This window comes from Bubalus bubalis, chromosome 11 (assembly GCF_019923935.1).
Source record: "Bubalus bubalis isolate 160015118507 breed Murrah chromosome 11, NDDB_SH_1, whole genome shotgun sequence".
Lineage (NCBI taxonomy): Eukaryota > Metazoa > Chordata > Mammalia > Artiodactyla > Bovidae > Bubalus > Bubalus bubalis.
Window position 1 is genome coordinate 54,603,461 of NC_059167.1, and position 16,064 is coordinate 54,619,524.

The following is a 16,064-nucleotide window of genomic DNA, read 5'->3' on the forward strand; positions in this document are numbered from 1 at the left end:
TGTTTTTTGTCTCCAAGGCCCATGTTCCTCTGCTCCATTCTGATGCTTCTGGAGAGGGAAGGCTCTGGACACAGATTGACCAGCTTATCATTTATCTGGTCTTATCACTTGACCAGCTACATGACTGTGGGTAAGCTACCTATCTTCTCTTTCCCTAACTTTCATCATCCACTAAAAATGAATAATGGTAGCATCTATTTCATTGTGATATTATGAGGATTACATGAAGTGATTAATCCAAGGAATTCAGCACCAGTGCCTGGTATATAACAAGTGCTCTATTAATATTAATTATTCTTAATACATATATTTAAAGCATATAATGTGATAAACCAGAATATTTTATTTAGCAATTTTTTATCTTTTATCCCACAGTATTCTTTTAAGATAAAGAATGTTTGACAGTTTTATTTTCTTTCTTTTTTTTTTTTTGACAGTTTAATTTTCAAAAAATCTTTAAAATCTAATCAAGCACAGAAATTATTTTTTTTAATAGCTGATACATATTTCAGTATACAAGTTAGAGTTCCATTACAGAAGAACTATTTACCAGTTCATTTGAAGATGAAATTCGCTTAGAAGCAGAGTCTTAGATATCTGAATCAGTGATATCCTTTTGAAAAATTACACTATTAATATCATGACCTGAATACCTTAATTTGAGCTAATCAGTAGAAATCTGGTTGTTTCTACCTTGGACAAACAAGTCCTCTTTGATTTCTCCTTATAAGGAGGCATTTGCTTTGGATGTATAATGTTCTTATCATTTTAAGGAACATATCTTGATAAATGGAAACATGAGCTTTCAGGGGAGACTATTTCTACCAAGTTTCCTTAAAATGAGTTTAATGTTCTCTCTCAATTCTTGTCAGTTGATGGTGTGGAAGATGTTTTAGGGACATGATTATCTAGAAAACAAAAATAGCAGCAGATTAGAACTATTCAACATAGTTTTGGAAGTTTTAGCCACAGCAATCAGAGCAGAAAAAGAAATAAAAGGAATCCAGATTGGAAAAGAAGAAGTAAAACTCTCACTATTTGCAGATGACATGATCCTCTACATAGAAAACCCTAAAGACTCCACCAGAAAATTGCTAGAGCTAATCAATGAATATAGTAAAGTTGCAGGATATAAAATTAATACACAGAAATCCCTTGCATTCCTATACACTGACAATGAGAGAACAGAAAGAGAAATTAAGGAAACAATTCCATTCAGCATTGCAACAAAAAGAATAAAATACTTAGGAATAATCTACCTAAAGAAATAAAAGACCTATATATATAAAACTATAAAACATTGATGAAAGAAATCAAAGATGACACAAATAGATGGAGAAATATACCATGTTCATGGATCAGAAGAATCAATATAGTGAAAATGAGTATACTACCCAAAGCAATCTATAGATTCAATGCAATCCCTGTCAAGCTACCAACGGTATTTTTCAGAGAACTAGAACAAATAATTTCACAATTTGTATGGAAATACAAAAAAACCTCAAATAGCTAAAGCAATCTTGAGAAAGAAGAATGGAACTGGAGGAAAACCTGCTTGACTTCAGACTATACAACAAAGCTACAGTCATCAAGACAGTATGGTACAGGCACAAAGACAGAAAAATAGGTCAATGGAACAAAATAGAAAGCCCAGAGATAAATCCACACACCTATGGACACCTTATCTTTGACAAAGGAGGCAAGAATATACAATAGAGAAAAGACAATCTATTTAACAAGTGGTTCTGGGTAAACTTGTCAACCACTTGTAAAAGAATGAAACTAGAACACTTTCTACACCATACACAAAAATAAACTCAAAATGGATTAAAGATCTAAATGTAAGACCAGAAACTATAAAACTCCTAGAGGAAAATATAGGCAAAACACTCTCTGACATAAATTGCAGCAGGATCCTCTATGACCCACCTCCCAGAGCAATGGAAATAAAAGTAAAAATAAACAAATGGGACCTAATTAAACTTAAAAGCTTTTGCACAATGAAGGAAACTATAAGCAAGGTGAAAAGACAGCCTTCAGAATGGGAGAAAATAATAGCAAATGAAGCAACTGACAAAGAATTAATCTCAAAAACATACAAGCAGCTCCTGAAGCTCAATTCCAGAAAAATAAATGACCTAATCAAAAAATGGGCCAAAGAACTAAACAGACATTTCTCCAAAGAAGACATACAGATGGCTAACAAAACACATGAAAAAATGCTCAACATCACTGATTATCAGAGAAATGCAAATCAAAACCACAATGAGGTACCATCTCACGCTGGTCAGAATGGTTGCTATCAAAAAATCTACAAACAATAAACGCTGGAGGAGATGTGGAGAAAAGGGAACCTTCTTACACTGTTGGTGGGAATGCAAACTAGTACAGCCACTATGGAGAACAGTGTGGAGATTCCTTAAAAAACTGGAAATAGAACTGCCATATGACCCAGCAATCCCACTACTGGGCATACACACTGAAGAAACCAGAATTGAAAGAGACACGTGTACCCCAATGTTCATCACAGCACTGTTTACAATAGCCAGGACATGGAAGCAACCTAGATGTTCATCTGCAGACGAATGGATAAGAAAGCTGTGGTTCATATACACAACAGAATATTACTCAGCCATTAAAAAGAATGCATTTGAATCAATTCTAATGAGGTGGATGAAACTGGTGCCTATTATAGAGAGTGAAGTAAGTCAGAAAGAAAAACACCAATACAGTATACTAACGCATATATATGGAATTTAGAAAGATGGTAACAATGATCCCATATGCGAGACAGCACAAGAGACACAGATGTAAAGAACAGACTTTTGAACTCTGTGGGAGAAGGCGAGGGTGGGATGATTTGAGAGAATAGTATTGAACTATGTATATTATTATATATGAAATAGATCGCCAGTCCAGGTTTGATGCATGAGACGGTGCTCAGGGCTGGTGCACTGGGATGACCCTGAGGGATGGGGTGGGAAGGGAGGTGGGGGGGGGGCGGTTCAGGATGGGGAACACGTGTACACCCATGGCTGATTCATGTCAATGTATGGCAAAAACCACTACAATATTGTAAAGTAATTAGCCTCCAATTAAAATAAATAAATTTTAAAAAGAAATAGAAGAGATTTCTTAACACCTACATTTCATGTGTCAAGAAACGTAGGTTCCCCTCTTCCTCTGCATCACTTGTGAAGTGAAGGACCTGTTTATTTCACTTGCCTGGGCCTCAGTTCCCTCAGTTGAAAAGATAAAGAGAATCAAGGCTTTGAACACATATTTTAACATTAAAAAAATTCCACAATATACAGAGTGTTTACTGAATTCTAGGAATTGTGCTAATTTCTTCATATATATTATTTCATTTTGTTTTCACCATACTCATCCTACTGATCTCATCCTACTTCATAGATGAGGAAACTGAAACCTAACCTAATAGGGTTAGGTAACTTGGTCAAGTTCATGAGTAGAGGCAGAATGAGGATTCCATCCCAGGCAGCCCAGGCCAAATCCCACATCCTTACCTACTCCCCTGAGCTGTGCCTTGCTCACCCTTGGTTCTTCGGTAGCGCTTGACAGTATCACAAAACAAAGTCAGACCAAAGTCTCAGGTGATCCACTGGACACTGCTCTAAGTGTCCCTTCTATAATTTTCTGTCCTCTCATCCACTGGCATGAACAGCCCAGTACTATGTCATATTTGATGGCAAACATCCATGCAACACAAAGAAGCCGCAGGATCTTATCTGGTCATTTTATTTGTGCAAGTAAGGCTCTACGGAGGCAGGGCATCTGTGACTCATCCATCAGCTCTGGAATCTCTTTCAAAATTTACTGATCTCCTGACAGGAATGGGCAATGGCTTCACAGAAAATGGAAAGCTTTGAACTTTTTCCAGAATCTCAAACCCAAATGAAACCCAACTGCTTACGTCGAGTATGGGTAATAACTTTGTTCTTCTGGCTCCTGCAAAGTCAAAGATGTCTCTCCTCCCATTCCTCAGGCTTAATGAATGACAAATTAAAGTGAGCCAAACACGAACCTTGCAAAGAGGAGCTGCCAGCGACTGATTTCTGATCTAATAGCCTTAGGATTTTCTCTGACATGGTTAGGCTTGAGACAGTCCATTTAGAGGAAAAGCAGTTAAAAGAAATCTGATAAAAATCTTCTATTACTGCTAAGACAGAGGCTTTTAGGAGGCTGAGGGGTAAAGGAGGGAGAATGTGTTCTCTGGTTTCTATGGGACCCAGGCACGAATCCCAGTTCTTCCATTTAGTAACTGTGCAACCTTATACAAGTTATTCAGCTACTCTGAACTTCAGGTTTCTTCATCTATAAAGCTGGGATAAAAGCTACTTACCAACATGTTTGTTGCAAGGATAAACTGAATTAATTATGTAAGAACTCAATATATTTTTTATCTCCAAATTCCACAAAATTTTGGAATTTTAGAGGTAAAAGAGACTTATGATATTGAATTCAGACACTTGATTTGACAGATGAGAAAGGTAAAGCCCAAGAAATTAAAATCCAAAACCACATAAGTAACTCAATGTTAGTCTAGTCCATTCTATTTCTGGCCACCTTGCCATTTTGCAAATCCTGCATATAAAGATACACTTATCCATCAATCAACATAATTTATGGGATATGCTTTAATTGCTTAGCTATGTTAAGAACTGTGAAGATTAAAAAAAACAGAGTCTTGGGCATTATCAACAATAGGCATTAAGACCTTTCTGTGTTCAGTATGCTGAGATTTCAGTTTGGGGATCATAAATCAAGTGTAAGCCATGTTACATGCCATCAAGAAGTTACCATTTTGTTGGAGAAACAGCATCAATTCACATGGAACAAATAGAGATACATGCAAGATGGCTCATATAAGTGCGAATAGTACAGTTTAGATGTGAAAATAGGAGCAGAAAATAAGTAGGAAATAAGTAGCTACAGGCTACTTTCCAGATGAGTCACTTCATCTGAAACTTTAGTTGCTTCATCTGATGATGGAATGAATTAGATCCCATGTTACAAGTTACTGTGAGGATTATACCCAATGATAAAAACTATGCACTTAGTAGAGTACCTGACACATGTTGAACATTTAATAGATACTAAGCAAATAGCTGTGAAAAGAAGAGAAGTGAAAAGCAAAGGAGAAAAGGAAAGATATAAGCATCTGAATGCAGAGTTCCAAAGAATAGCAAGGAGAGATAACAAAGCCTTCCTCAGCAATCAATGCAAAGAAATAGAGGAAAACAGCAGAATGGGAAAGACTAGACATCTCTTCAAGAAAATTAGAGATACCAAGGGAACATTTCATGCAAAGATGGGCTTGATAAAGGACAGAAATGGTAGGGACATAACAGAAGCAGAAGATATTAAGAAGAGGTGGCAAGAATACACAGCTTCAAGATGCAAATAATAACAATGGTGTGATCACTCACCTAGAGCCAGACATCCTGGAATTTAAAGTCAAGTGGGCCTTAGAAAGCATCACTACGAACAAAGCTAGTGGAGGTGATGGAATTCCAGTGGAGCTATTTCAAATCCTGAAAGATGATGCTGTGAAAGTGCTGCACTCAATATGCCAGCAAATTTGGAAAACTCAGCAGCGGCCACAGGACTGGAAAAGGTCAGTTTTCATTCCAATCCCAAAGACAGGCAATGCCAAAGAATGCTCAAACTACCACACAATTGCACTCATCTCACATGCTAGTAAAGTAATGCTCAAAATTCTCCAAGCCAGGCTTCAGCAATACGTGAACCATGAACTTTCAGATGTTCAAGCTGGTTTTAAAAAGGCAGAGGAACCAGAGATCAAATTGCCAACATCTGCTGGATTGTCAAAAAAGCAAGAGAGTTCCAGAAAAACATCTATATCTGCTTTATTGACTATGCCAAAGCCTTTGACTGTGTGGATCACAATAAACTGTGGAAAATTCTGAAAGACATGGGAATACCAGACCAGCTGACCTGCCTTGTGAGAAACCTGTATGCAAGTCAGGAAGCAACAGTTAGAACTGGACATAGAACAACAGACTGGTGCCAAATAGGAAAAGGAGTACATCAAGGCTGAATATTGTCACCCTGCTTATTTAACTTATATGCAGAGTACATCATGAGAAACCCTGGGCTGGAAGAAGCACAAGCTGGAATCAAGATTGCCAGGAGAAATATCAATAACCTCAGATATGCAGATGACACCACCCTTATGGCAGAAAGTGAAGAGGAACTCAAAAGCCTCTTGATGAAAGTGAAAGAGGAGAGTGAAAAGGTTGGCTTAAAGCTCAACATTCAGAAAACTAGGATCATGGCATCTGGTCCTCTCACTTCATGGGAAATAGATGGGAAACAGTGGAAACAGTGGGAAAATAACAGACTTTATTTTGGGGGGCTCCAAGAAATAAAATCCAATAAAATCATATGGGAAAATAACAGACTTTATTTTTGGGGGCTCCAAATTCAATGCAGATGGTGACTGCAGCCATGAAATTAAAAGATGCTTACTCCTTGGAAGGAAAGTTATGACCAACCTAGAGAGCATATTCAAAAGCAGAGATATTATTTTGCCAACAAAGGTCTGTCTTGTCAAGGCTATGGTTTTTCCAGAGGTCATGTATGGATGTGAGAGTTGGACTGTGAAGAAAGCTGAGCGCTGAAGAATTGATGCTTTTGAACTGTGGTGTTGGATAAGACTCTTGAGAGTCCCTTGGACTGCAAGGGGATCCAACCAGTCCATCCTAAAGGAGACCAGTCCTGGGTGTTCATTGGAAGGATGATGCTGAGGCTGAAATTCCAATACTTTGGCCACCTCATGCAAAGAGTTGACTCATTGGAAAAGACCCTGATGCTGGGAGGGATTGGGGGCAGGAGGAGAAGGGGACAACAGAGGATGAGATGGCTGAATGGCATCACCAACTCGATGGACACGGGTTTGAGTGAACTCCAGGAGTTGGTGATAGACAGGGAGGCCTGGCATGCTGCAATTCATGGGGTCGCAAAGAGTCGGACACGACTGAGCGACTGAACTGAACTGAAGCCATATACTGAGATTTATGTTCACAAAATGCCGTGAGGTCGTTACCACTGTTCTTTTTATTCTCTCATGAGGAACCTGAAATGAGCACAATTATATATGGGCACATGACTGCATTTTGATTAACAGCATTGAGCAAAAGTGATACAGGCTACTTCTGGTATAAGGTGGTAAAGAACTGGGTATATCTTCTCCCATTTGCTGACTTAATGGAGAGTGATCAAAAGATGAAAAAGAGGGTGGAGCTATAGGATAGAAGGAGCCTGAATCCTTGAATGATGACATCGAAGGTAGCCAACCAGAAATATTTCCCAATGGCCTGGAACATGAGTATGAAATATGCTTTCATAGTATAACTACCCAGATTTCAGGATTTACTTGTTATAATCTCTGTGTGTGTGTTAGTCACCAGTCATGTCTGACTCTTTGTGATCCCATGGACTGTAGCCTACCAGGCTCCTATGTCCATGGGATTCTCCAGGCAAGAATACTGGAGTCACTTCCTTCTCCAGGAGATCTTCCTGACCTGGGGATTGAACCCAGCTCTCCTGCATTACAAGCAGATTCTTGGACCATCTGAACCATCAGGGAAGCCCAAGCATTACCTAACTAATACATTTACTAAGAGTTTTTTTTTTTTTTTTTCTTTAAGACTGAATTAGAACACATTACAGCAAGTGCATGGGTTTCCCAGGTGGCTCAGTGGTGAAGAATCCACCTGCCAATGTAGGAGATTTAGGTTCAATCTCTGGGTCGGGAAGATCACCCAGAGGAGGAAATGGCAATTCACTCCAGCATTTTTGCCAGGGTAAGAGTTGGAGACAACTAAGCACAATAACAACAACAGTAAACACATATAAGTTAGGTAGTGGGTAGATACGGAGTTTAACTCTTCTAAATTTCTCATCTTGGGGCTTCCCCCAAGATAAAGTTTCCCCCAGGCTAAAATATTAACTTTAGCTTCTGATACATTATACAGACCTACTGTAATCTCCCAAGTAGCAGGGGCTACAGAACATTAATTTCAAAGCAGTCATGGAAAAATCTTGAATAAGATAAAAATAATTAACAGAAAAAGAATGCTATAAGGGAGGGTAAAAAAGAAATTACAAACTACGATGGTAGATATAAATATATTGGCAATTTCATTACATATGAGTGGACAAAGGTATCAAATAAAAGACAAAATATCAGAAGGCATTTTAAAAAGTTAACCATATGCTATTTATGAGATATACACCTACAACATACAACTACAGAATGCTTAAAAGTAAAAGGATGGAAAATGACATACCAGACAAATTCTAATCAAAAGACTGCAAGTGTAACTACATTAACATCAGAACAAATGGACCAAAAGTCAAAAGAAAAAAAAAAGGCTAAAGATAAAGAGGACAACTTCATAAAGACAAAATGTTGTAATAACCAGGGAGATATACTGATTTGAAACTCATAGTGCCTATATAAAGAAAAAATTTACAAAACTACCAGGAGAAAGAGAAAAATCCACAATCATTATAGGTGTGCTTGTGCTTGTCACTCAATTGTGTCCGACTCTTTGTGATCCCATGGACTGTAGCCCTCCAGGGTCCTCTGTCTATGAGAATTCTCTAGGCAAGAATATTGAAGTTGATTGCCATGCTCTCCTCCAGGGAATCTTCCCAACCCAGGGATCAAACCCAGGTCTCCTTCATTGCAGGAGGATTCTTTACCCACTGAGCCACCAGGAAAGCCCAAGAATACTGGAGTGGGTAGCCTATCCCTTCTTCAGAGGATCTTCCCAAACCAGGAATTGAACCAGGTTGGATTTCAAGTGGATTCTTTACCAACTGAGCTACCAGGGATGCCCCACTGTAGGTGTAACTTATAGCAAAAACAACAACAATCCGATAAAGACATAGAAGATTTGTAAAACAGACTTAGGTTAAGTGACAAATATAGAACACAACACCCAGCAACTGCATACTGCACATTCTTTAAAGGTAGACAGAATATGAACAATTCACTCTATATTGAGCCATAAAGCCACTCTCAACAAATTTAAAAGTACTGATTATGCAGATGCAATAGAAGGAAAGAATAGTAAAGACAAGAATAGAAATGAATAAAACAGAGAGAGAACACACAACAGAGAAAACCAACGAAGTCAAAGGTTTATTATTTAAAAAGCTGATATTATAGTTTAAAAAACTTTAAGATGAGATTGATCAAAGTTATAATAAAAAGCTATACATAAACATTATCTGAAATGAAATGAAGAACACAATAATTTCTGTAGACATCAAATAGATAAACAAATATTATGAATAATTTAGATAAAATCAACAAATTCTTAGAAAAAATATATCACTAAAATTGATTCAAGAATAAGCAAAAGACCTGAATATTTGTATAGCCATAAATAAAAGTAAAGTAAAAGTCAAAAATTTTCCCATAAAGAAAATCTTAGGCCCAGTTTCTTCACCTGCAAGTTCTGAAATATTTAAAGAAAGATTATTTCAATTTTATGTGATCCCTTCCAAAGAACAGAAAAAGAGGGAGTGATACCCATCCTTTATTCTATAAGGCTACTACAACCTTGCTACCCAGATTGACAAGGACAATTAAAGAAAGTTGCAGGGAATCTCATTCATAAACATTGACGCAAAAGTCCTAAACAAAATTAACCAACCAAGTCAAGAAATTCATAAAAACTAGAATATATTATGACCAAATAGGATTTATTCCAGAAATGCAAGACTGATTTACATTAGGAAAACAAATTAATGTAATCACCATATTAATAGGTTAAAGGGAAAAAAATACAATTCAAAATTCATTTGTGACTTTAAAAAGTTATTAGCAAATTAGATAGCTATATTGGTGAAATGCTGCTACTGCTGCTGCTAAGTTGCCTCAGTTGTGTCCAACTCTGTGCAACCCCATAGATGGCAGCCCACCAGGCTCCCCCGTCCCTGGGATCCTCCAGGCAAGAACACTGGAGTGGGTTGCCATTTCCTTCTCCAATGCATGAAAGTGAAAAGTGAAAGTGAAGTCGCTCAGTCGTGTCCAACTCTTAGTGACCCCATGAACTGCAGCCTACCAGGCTCCTCCCCACATGGGATTTTCCAGGCAAGAATACTGGAGTCATACTTATCTAATTATCATTAATTCGGTGCTTCTGTATATTGGTGAACTACTGACACAATAATGCAATGTAACAAAATGCCAGGTCACCTGATCGTTGGCTAATCTATATGGATTAATCTAGGCTTGGTTTTGAGTTTTAGGTAGGTTCAAGTCTGTCCATATTTGGACTAATAGACTATCATGGGTGTGTTTTCTTGTGATAGCAGAAGCAACAAAAGAGTAAATAGAAACACAAGTTAATTCCCAATGTCTAGACTATGCCAAAGCCTTTGACCGTGTGGATCACAATAAACTGTGGAAAATTCTGAAAGACATGGGAATACCAGACCACCTGACCTGCCTCTTAAGAAACCTGTATGCGGGTCAGGATGCAACAGTTAGAACTGGACATGGAACAACAGACTGTTTCCAAATAGGAAAAGGAGTACGTCAAGGCTGAATATTGTCACCCTGCTTATTTAACTTACACGCAGAGTACATGATGAGAAATGCTGGGCTGGAGGAAGCACAAGCTGGAATCAAGATTGCCAGGAGAAATATCAATAACCTCAGATATGCAGATGACACCACCCTTATGGCAGAAAGTGAAGAGGAACTAAAGAGCCTCTTGATGAAAGTGAAAGAGGAGAGTGAAAGAGTTGGCTTAAAGCTCAACATTCAGAAAACAAATATCATGGCATCTGGTCCCATCACTTCATGGCAAATAGATGGGGAAACAGTAGCTGATTTATTATTTTGGGCTCCAAAATCACTGCAGATGGTGATTGCAGCCATGAAATTAAAAGACGCTTGCTCCTTGGAAGGAAAGTTATGACCAACCTAGATAGCATATTAAAAAGCAGAGACATTACTTTGCCAACAAAGGTCCATCTAGTCAAAGCTATGGTTTTTCCTGGGGTCATGTATGGATGTGAGAATTGGACTATAAAGAGGGCTGAGCACAGAAGAATTGATACTTTTGAACTGTGGTGTTGGAGAAGACTCTTGAGAGTCCCTTGAACTGCAAGGAGATCCAACCAGTCCATCCTAAGGGAGATCAGTCCTGGGTGTTCATTGGAAGGACTGATGTTAAAGCTGAAACTCCAGTACTTTGGCCACCTGATGCAAAGAGCTGACCCATTTGAAAAGACCCTGATGTTGGGAAAGATTGAAGGCAGGAGGAGAAGGGGACGACAGAGGATGAGATGGTTGGATATCATCAACTACTCAATGGACATGAGTTTGGGTAGACTCCAGGAGTTGGTGATGGACAAGGAGGCCTGGTGTGCTGCGGTTCATGGAGTCACAAAGAGTCGGACTCGACTGAACGACTAAAACTGAACTGAGGCTTGAAACTGGCACATAGACATTTCTACTGACATTCTACTGGTCAAAGTAATCACATAGTCAAGCCCAATATCCCTGGGCATGGGGAAATGCCACATCAAGTGGGAGGAACTGCAATGTCATGGGATAGAAGTCAAACACAGGGAAAGGTGAAAAACCAAGAATAATCATTCAATTTATCATATTAGATAAAAAAGAGAACTTCCTTTAACTAATAAAGGATGTCTACAAAATATAGTTTAAAAATCTGCAGCAAATAACATAGATGACAGTTGAATAGTTTCCCTTTGAGACAGGGAGAAAGAAACATGCCTCCATTACCACTTCCACTGGATATTTTTATTGGAGATCTTAACCAACACAGCAAGAGAAGAAAAAGAAATACCATCATTTTCAGTGAAGAAATAAAACTGTCTTTTTTTGTTGTTGTTCTGGATTATGTTTCCATACTTGGAAAATTCAAAAGAATCTCCAAATAAATTACTTGAATTATTAAAAGTATAGGAAGTTTGCCAGGTTTAAAAAATCAATATACGGAAATCATAAACTAGAAACAAATACATTTTTAAAAGATATAATGAATGCCTTAACAATTTAGGAATATATCTAATGAAATGTGTTCAAGATCTTTCAGAGAAGATTATAAAACTTTATTGAATGGCATTAAAAATATCTAAATTAAAGAAGTACATGGTCTTCATAGATGGGAACACAATATAGCAAAGATATTAATTCTCTTCCAAAGTAATTCTCTTTCAAAGTGATCTATATAGTCATTGCATCTTAAGTGAAATCCAGACAGGATTTGAGGTTGAACTTAAAAGCTGAAACCAGAATGTATATGGCTGGGAACCATCTGTCCTAGCTGGATGGAGAAAGGGGATTCTAGAAGGTGAGAGGAAGAGCTAATCATCCTAACATACTCAGAAAGGCAGAGTAAAAGGAACCTTTGAAGAGCTCTATAATCCATATGGAAAAAAGCAGGCAGAGGCTCTTTATGGGTGAAGCGAGAAAAAGGGGGCAGAAGGTTGAGGATATATTTCCAGAGACTTTTGACAACAAACTGGCCAAAAAATAAATCATGAGTCATCTCAGCAAGAGTATGAACCAAGATTTAAGTTAAGAAAGAAGCAATTTATTCAGGTCTAAGATTATATTCAGGACTAGGATTTTTGCAAAAGAATGAGATATCTGATTAGAAAAATTTTAATAAAATGTACAACAATGAATGTTAAACAACAAACAGTACAAGAATAACCCTATGCATCTTATTTAAATTGGATGGTGTTAATTATAAGCTGTATGTTTATAAGAAAGGATGCTTCTATCTTTCTCTTAAGCCACTGGTTCTCAACCTTGGCTCCATGAGAGATAAACAGGCAGCTTTAAGAAAAGTCCTGATACTCAGGCCACAATTAGAACCCCTGAGAGTGGGACCCAGACAACAGTACTTATGCAAGTTTCCCAGGTGAGTCTAATTCATAGTCAATGTTCTGACTCTACTCAAAGTAAAACCAAGCCTTCGGTATCAGTGGATTACTTAAGATATAAATTTTTAAAGTCCTCCCCAGATCAATTAAATCAGAATCTCTAGGAAGAAGCCAAGGCACTGTGATTGCCCCCAGAGCTCCCCAGGTGAGTCTACTGTGCTAACAGGGGTGAGAACCACTGGTTTGAGGCCTTCTGTTGAGATTAGCTACCACACTCAGCATCAATGACTGATGATTTACCGCAACAGTGGGGTCAGTTCTTCAGTATTTGGGTAGCTCTTTGAGTAGTGAACTGACTAAATCTAAGAAAACATTATTCAAGATGTATGGAATATCTATTGAAGACCAAAGGTAGGGGGAAAAAGTCCCAAACACCTATTCCAATTTCTGGTAAATTGTGGGTGGTCCGGTACCACCAAACTCTGAATAAGGGACCCTCACAACACGAAGGGCAATTTACTAAGTTACAATGCATGTAGCTATCTTTTCTCCAAACCCACAAATACAGCCCAGTCATATGAACCATATAGCACCTCTCCCGTTCTCACAGCTTGGGGAAAGAGGAGAGGGTAAGATGGTGATAATAGAAGGCAACATCACACCAAATATTATAATAGTCCTGCCAGCCCTGTCGTACCTGAGAAGTGTAGTTCACACTCACAAGAGCAGCACAGCAAGCTACGCTCCTCTGGCACCTCCTTGGCAGGCATGTAACTCCTAAATGACTTAACAAAATCCAGTTTACAAGGCCGGAGTGCTCATCTCAGCTGCAAACACTGATAGGAATCCTCTGAGGACCCTGCCGACCGCATGGTTCTACGTGGTCTCTCCCCACGTGTGTCTTCATCAGACGTCAGTTCACAGGGCCAGTCCAACCCCCAAGCACAGCCATACAAAGGACCTATAATAACAATCTCTGAGCTCTACAGTGCTTCACTGTGTTTGTAGTTTATAAAGTTCTTTTGCAGATATTATCACAGGCATGATAGATGCCATCATGCCCTATTTGGTTTTTACCTGCAAGAATGCAGATATCCAGAAAGTTGGGGAAGCGGCTCAGGGTCACATCATTAGTGGGTACAGAGCTGGGATGTAAAGCTGAGTCTTTTCCACTAGAATCCCTGCCTTCCCCTCTACTATAAGAGGTGTACTTGATGTCAGTATACGGTGCCATGTAAAGTGCAAAGCACATACCCATTAACTCTTAACAAAGGAAATGATGCAAGGCAACAGCACTGTGCCTTACACATAATGGGCAGGCAACACATGGACTTGCTTCTGTCTCTCTTTATTCATATGCTATTTACTGTTTTCCTTCCTCAAAGGATTTGTGTAGGTCACCTTTATTAAGTTCAGGGTCTAATAAAATAGCTAAGATTGGTCATCACTTTTAATCCCCCAACATAATTTCCTTGAGTAAAATGGTTTTAAAATCAGACCATGGGATCAAGCAGCATATGGCCTGGGACTTTATAGGCCAAAGGGAGAATGACAGATAATTGTAAACATCAAAAAGGGCTACGGCCTCTGATCTCAAAGGAAAGTTGCATCTCCAAACTTCAGAGAAGCCTTAGTTGCTCAGTTACATCTGACTCTTTTGTGACCCCATGGACTATAGCTCGCCAGGCTCCTCTGTCCATGGAATTCTCCAGGCAAGAATACTGGAGTGGGTTGCCATTTTCTTCTCCAGAGGATCTTCCCAATCTAGTGACCGAACTTGGGCCTCCTACATTGCAGGCAGATTCTTTACCTTCTGAGCCCTTAGGGAAACCTCAAGTCCACAGTGGTGTTCATCCTTGCTGGGACAGGTTTCCTTTTTATAATCATTAGAAACCGATATTCAGGTTTGCCCATAACATTGTGATTTTGACCATGGAGAAACCCAGGAATAGTTTTATCCTGGCCTAAAAACCACTCTTTCCCATTCTCTCCACTCTCACCCCCCCTTCCCTGAGAGTGTTATGTACACAAGGTACAATAACAGAATGGGAACAAAGGTGCCACTTTATTAATAGCTGTGCAAGAGTTCAGCCCCCAAACTAAAATGCTGATAAAAACCCTTGTTGCAGCATGTGGCTTAGACTTGAAACTAAAGTGCACAAGCAACCACCACTCTCCCTGTCTCTATGCCCACACCCCAAATTTCAACTAGGAGGCCATTGTGCTTCACTGGGCTTTTTTTATACAAGAGATTTATTTGAAGAAATATTACAACATATAAAAACTACAAAAAGTCTTAATTTCCATTCATACAGTGGTAAATTTGATATAATGCATTAAAAAAAAAAAAAAAAAAAAAAAAAAAAAAAACCTTTTAAAGTCCAAAATGGACAAAGTGAGGCTGGGAAGAGGGAGGGGGACAGCCACTCATCAATGGGCGCTACATGGAAAAAAAGAAAGAGGGAGACAACATCTCTGGGGAGTGGTCTCACCTTAACAACTCAAGTGCAGGGCGGGAAGAGAGCAGAGAGCTTCGCCCTTTTGCTCACAGTGGACCATGTTTGCTGGTAAAATGTGGCCCAGTGACTGTTCTGCACTATGACCAATAGCTTGCCAACTTTCTACCCCAGTGGGGAAAACCGGTTCTAGAAGAGGGGTGGCCATGACTAGGAAAATAAGTAGTAGTATCCTCATTATATGAGATTTGGACCATAAAGAACCCTGAGCCCTGAAGAATTGATGCTTTCAAACTGTGGTGCTGCAGAAGACTCTTGAGAGTCCCTTAGACTGCAAGGAGATCAAACCAGTCAATCCTAAAGGAAATCAACCCTGAATATTCATTGGAAGAATTGATGCTGAAGCTGAAGCTTCAATACTTTGACCACCTGATGCAAAAAGCAGACTCATTGGAAAAGACCCTGATGCTGGGAAAGATTTGAGGGGAGGAAAAGAAGCAGGAGACAGAGAATAAGATGAGTGAATAGCATCACCAACTCAAAGGAAATGAGTCTGAGCAAACTCTGGGAGATAGTGAAGGACAGGGAAGCCTGGAGTGCTGCAGTCCATGGGGTCACAAAGAGTTGGACATGACTTGGCAGTTGAACAATAATAACAACATTCTAAGCAGACTCAGGTTC

General features: G+C 38.9%; 1 long non-coding RNA gene across 3 annotated transcripts in view; it reads right to left on the minus strand.

Moving 5' to 3' along the window:
- LOC123328069 overlaps nt 1-13,750 on the minus strand; it is a 48,813-nt gene extending 35,063 nt beyond the window's left edge. For all 3 annotated transcript variants that reach the window (XR_006542810.1, XR_006542808.1, XR_006542809.1), the window contains exon 1: nt 13,625-13,750. This is a non-coding gene — a long non-coding RNA (uncharacterized LOC123328069). The remainder of the gene's footprint in view (nt 1-13,624) is intronic.
- Between the last annotated feature and the right edge of the window lie 2,314 nt (nt 13,751-16,064).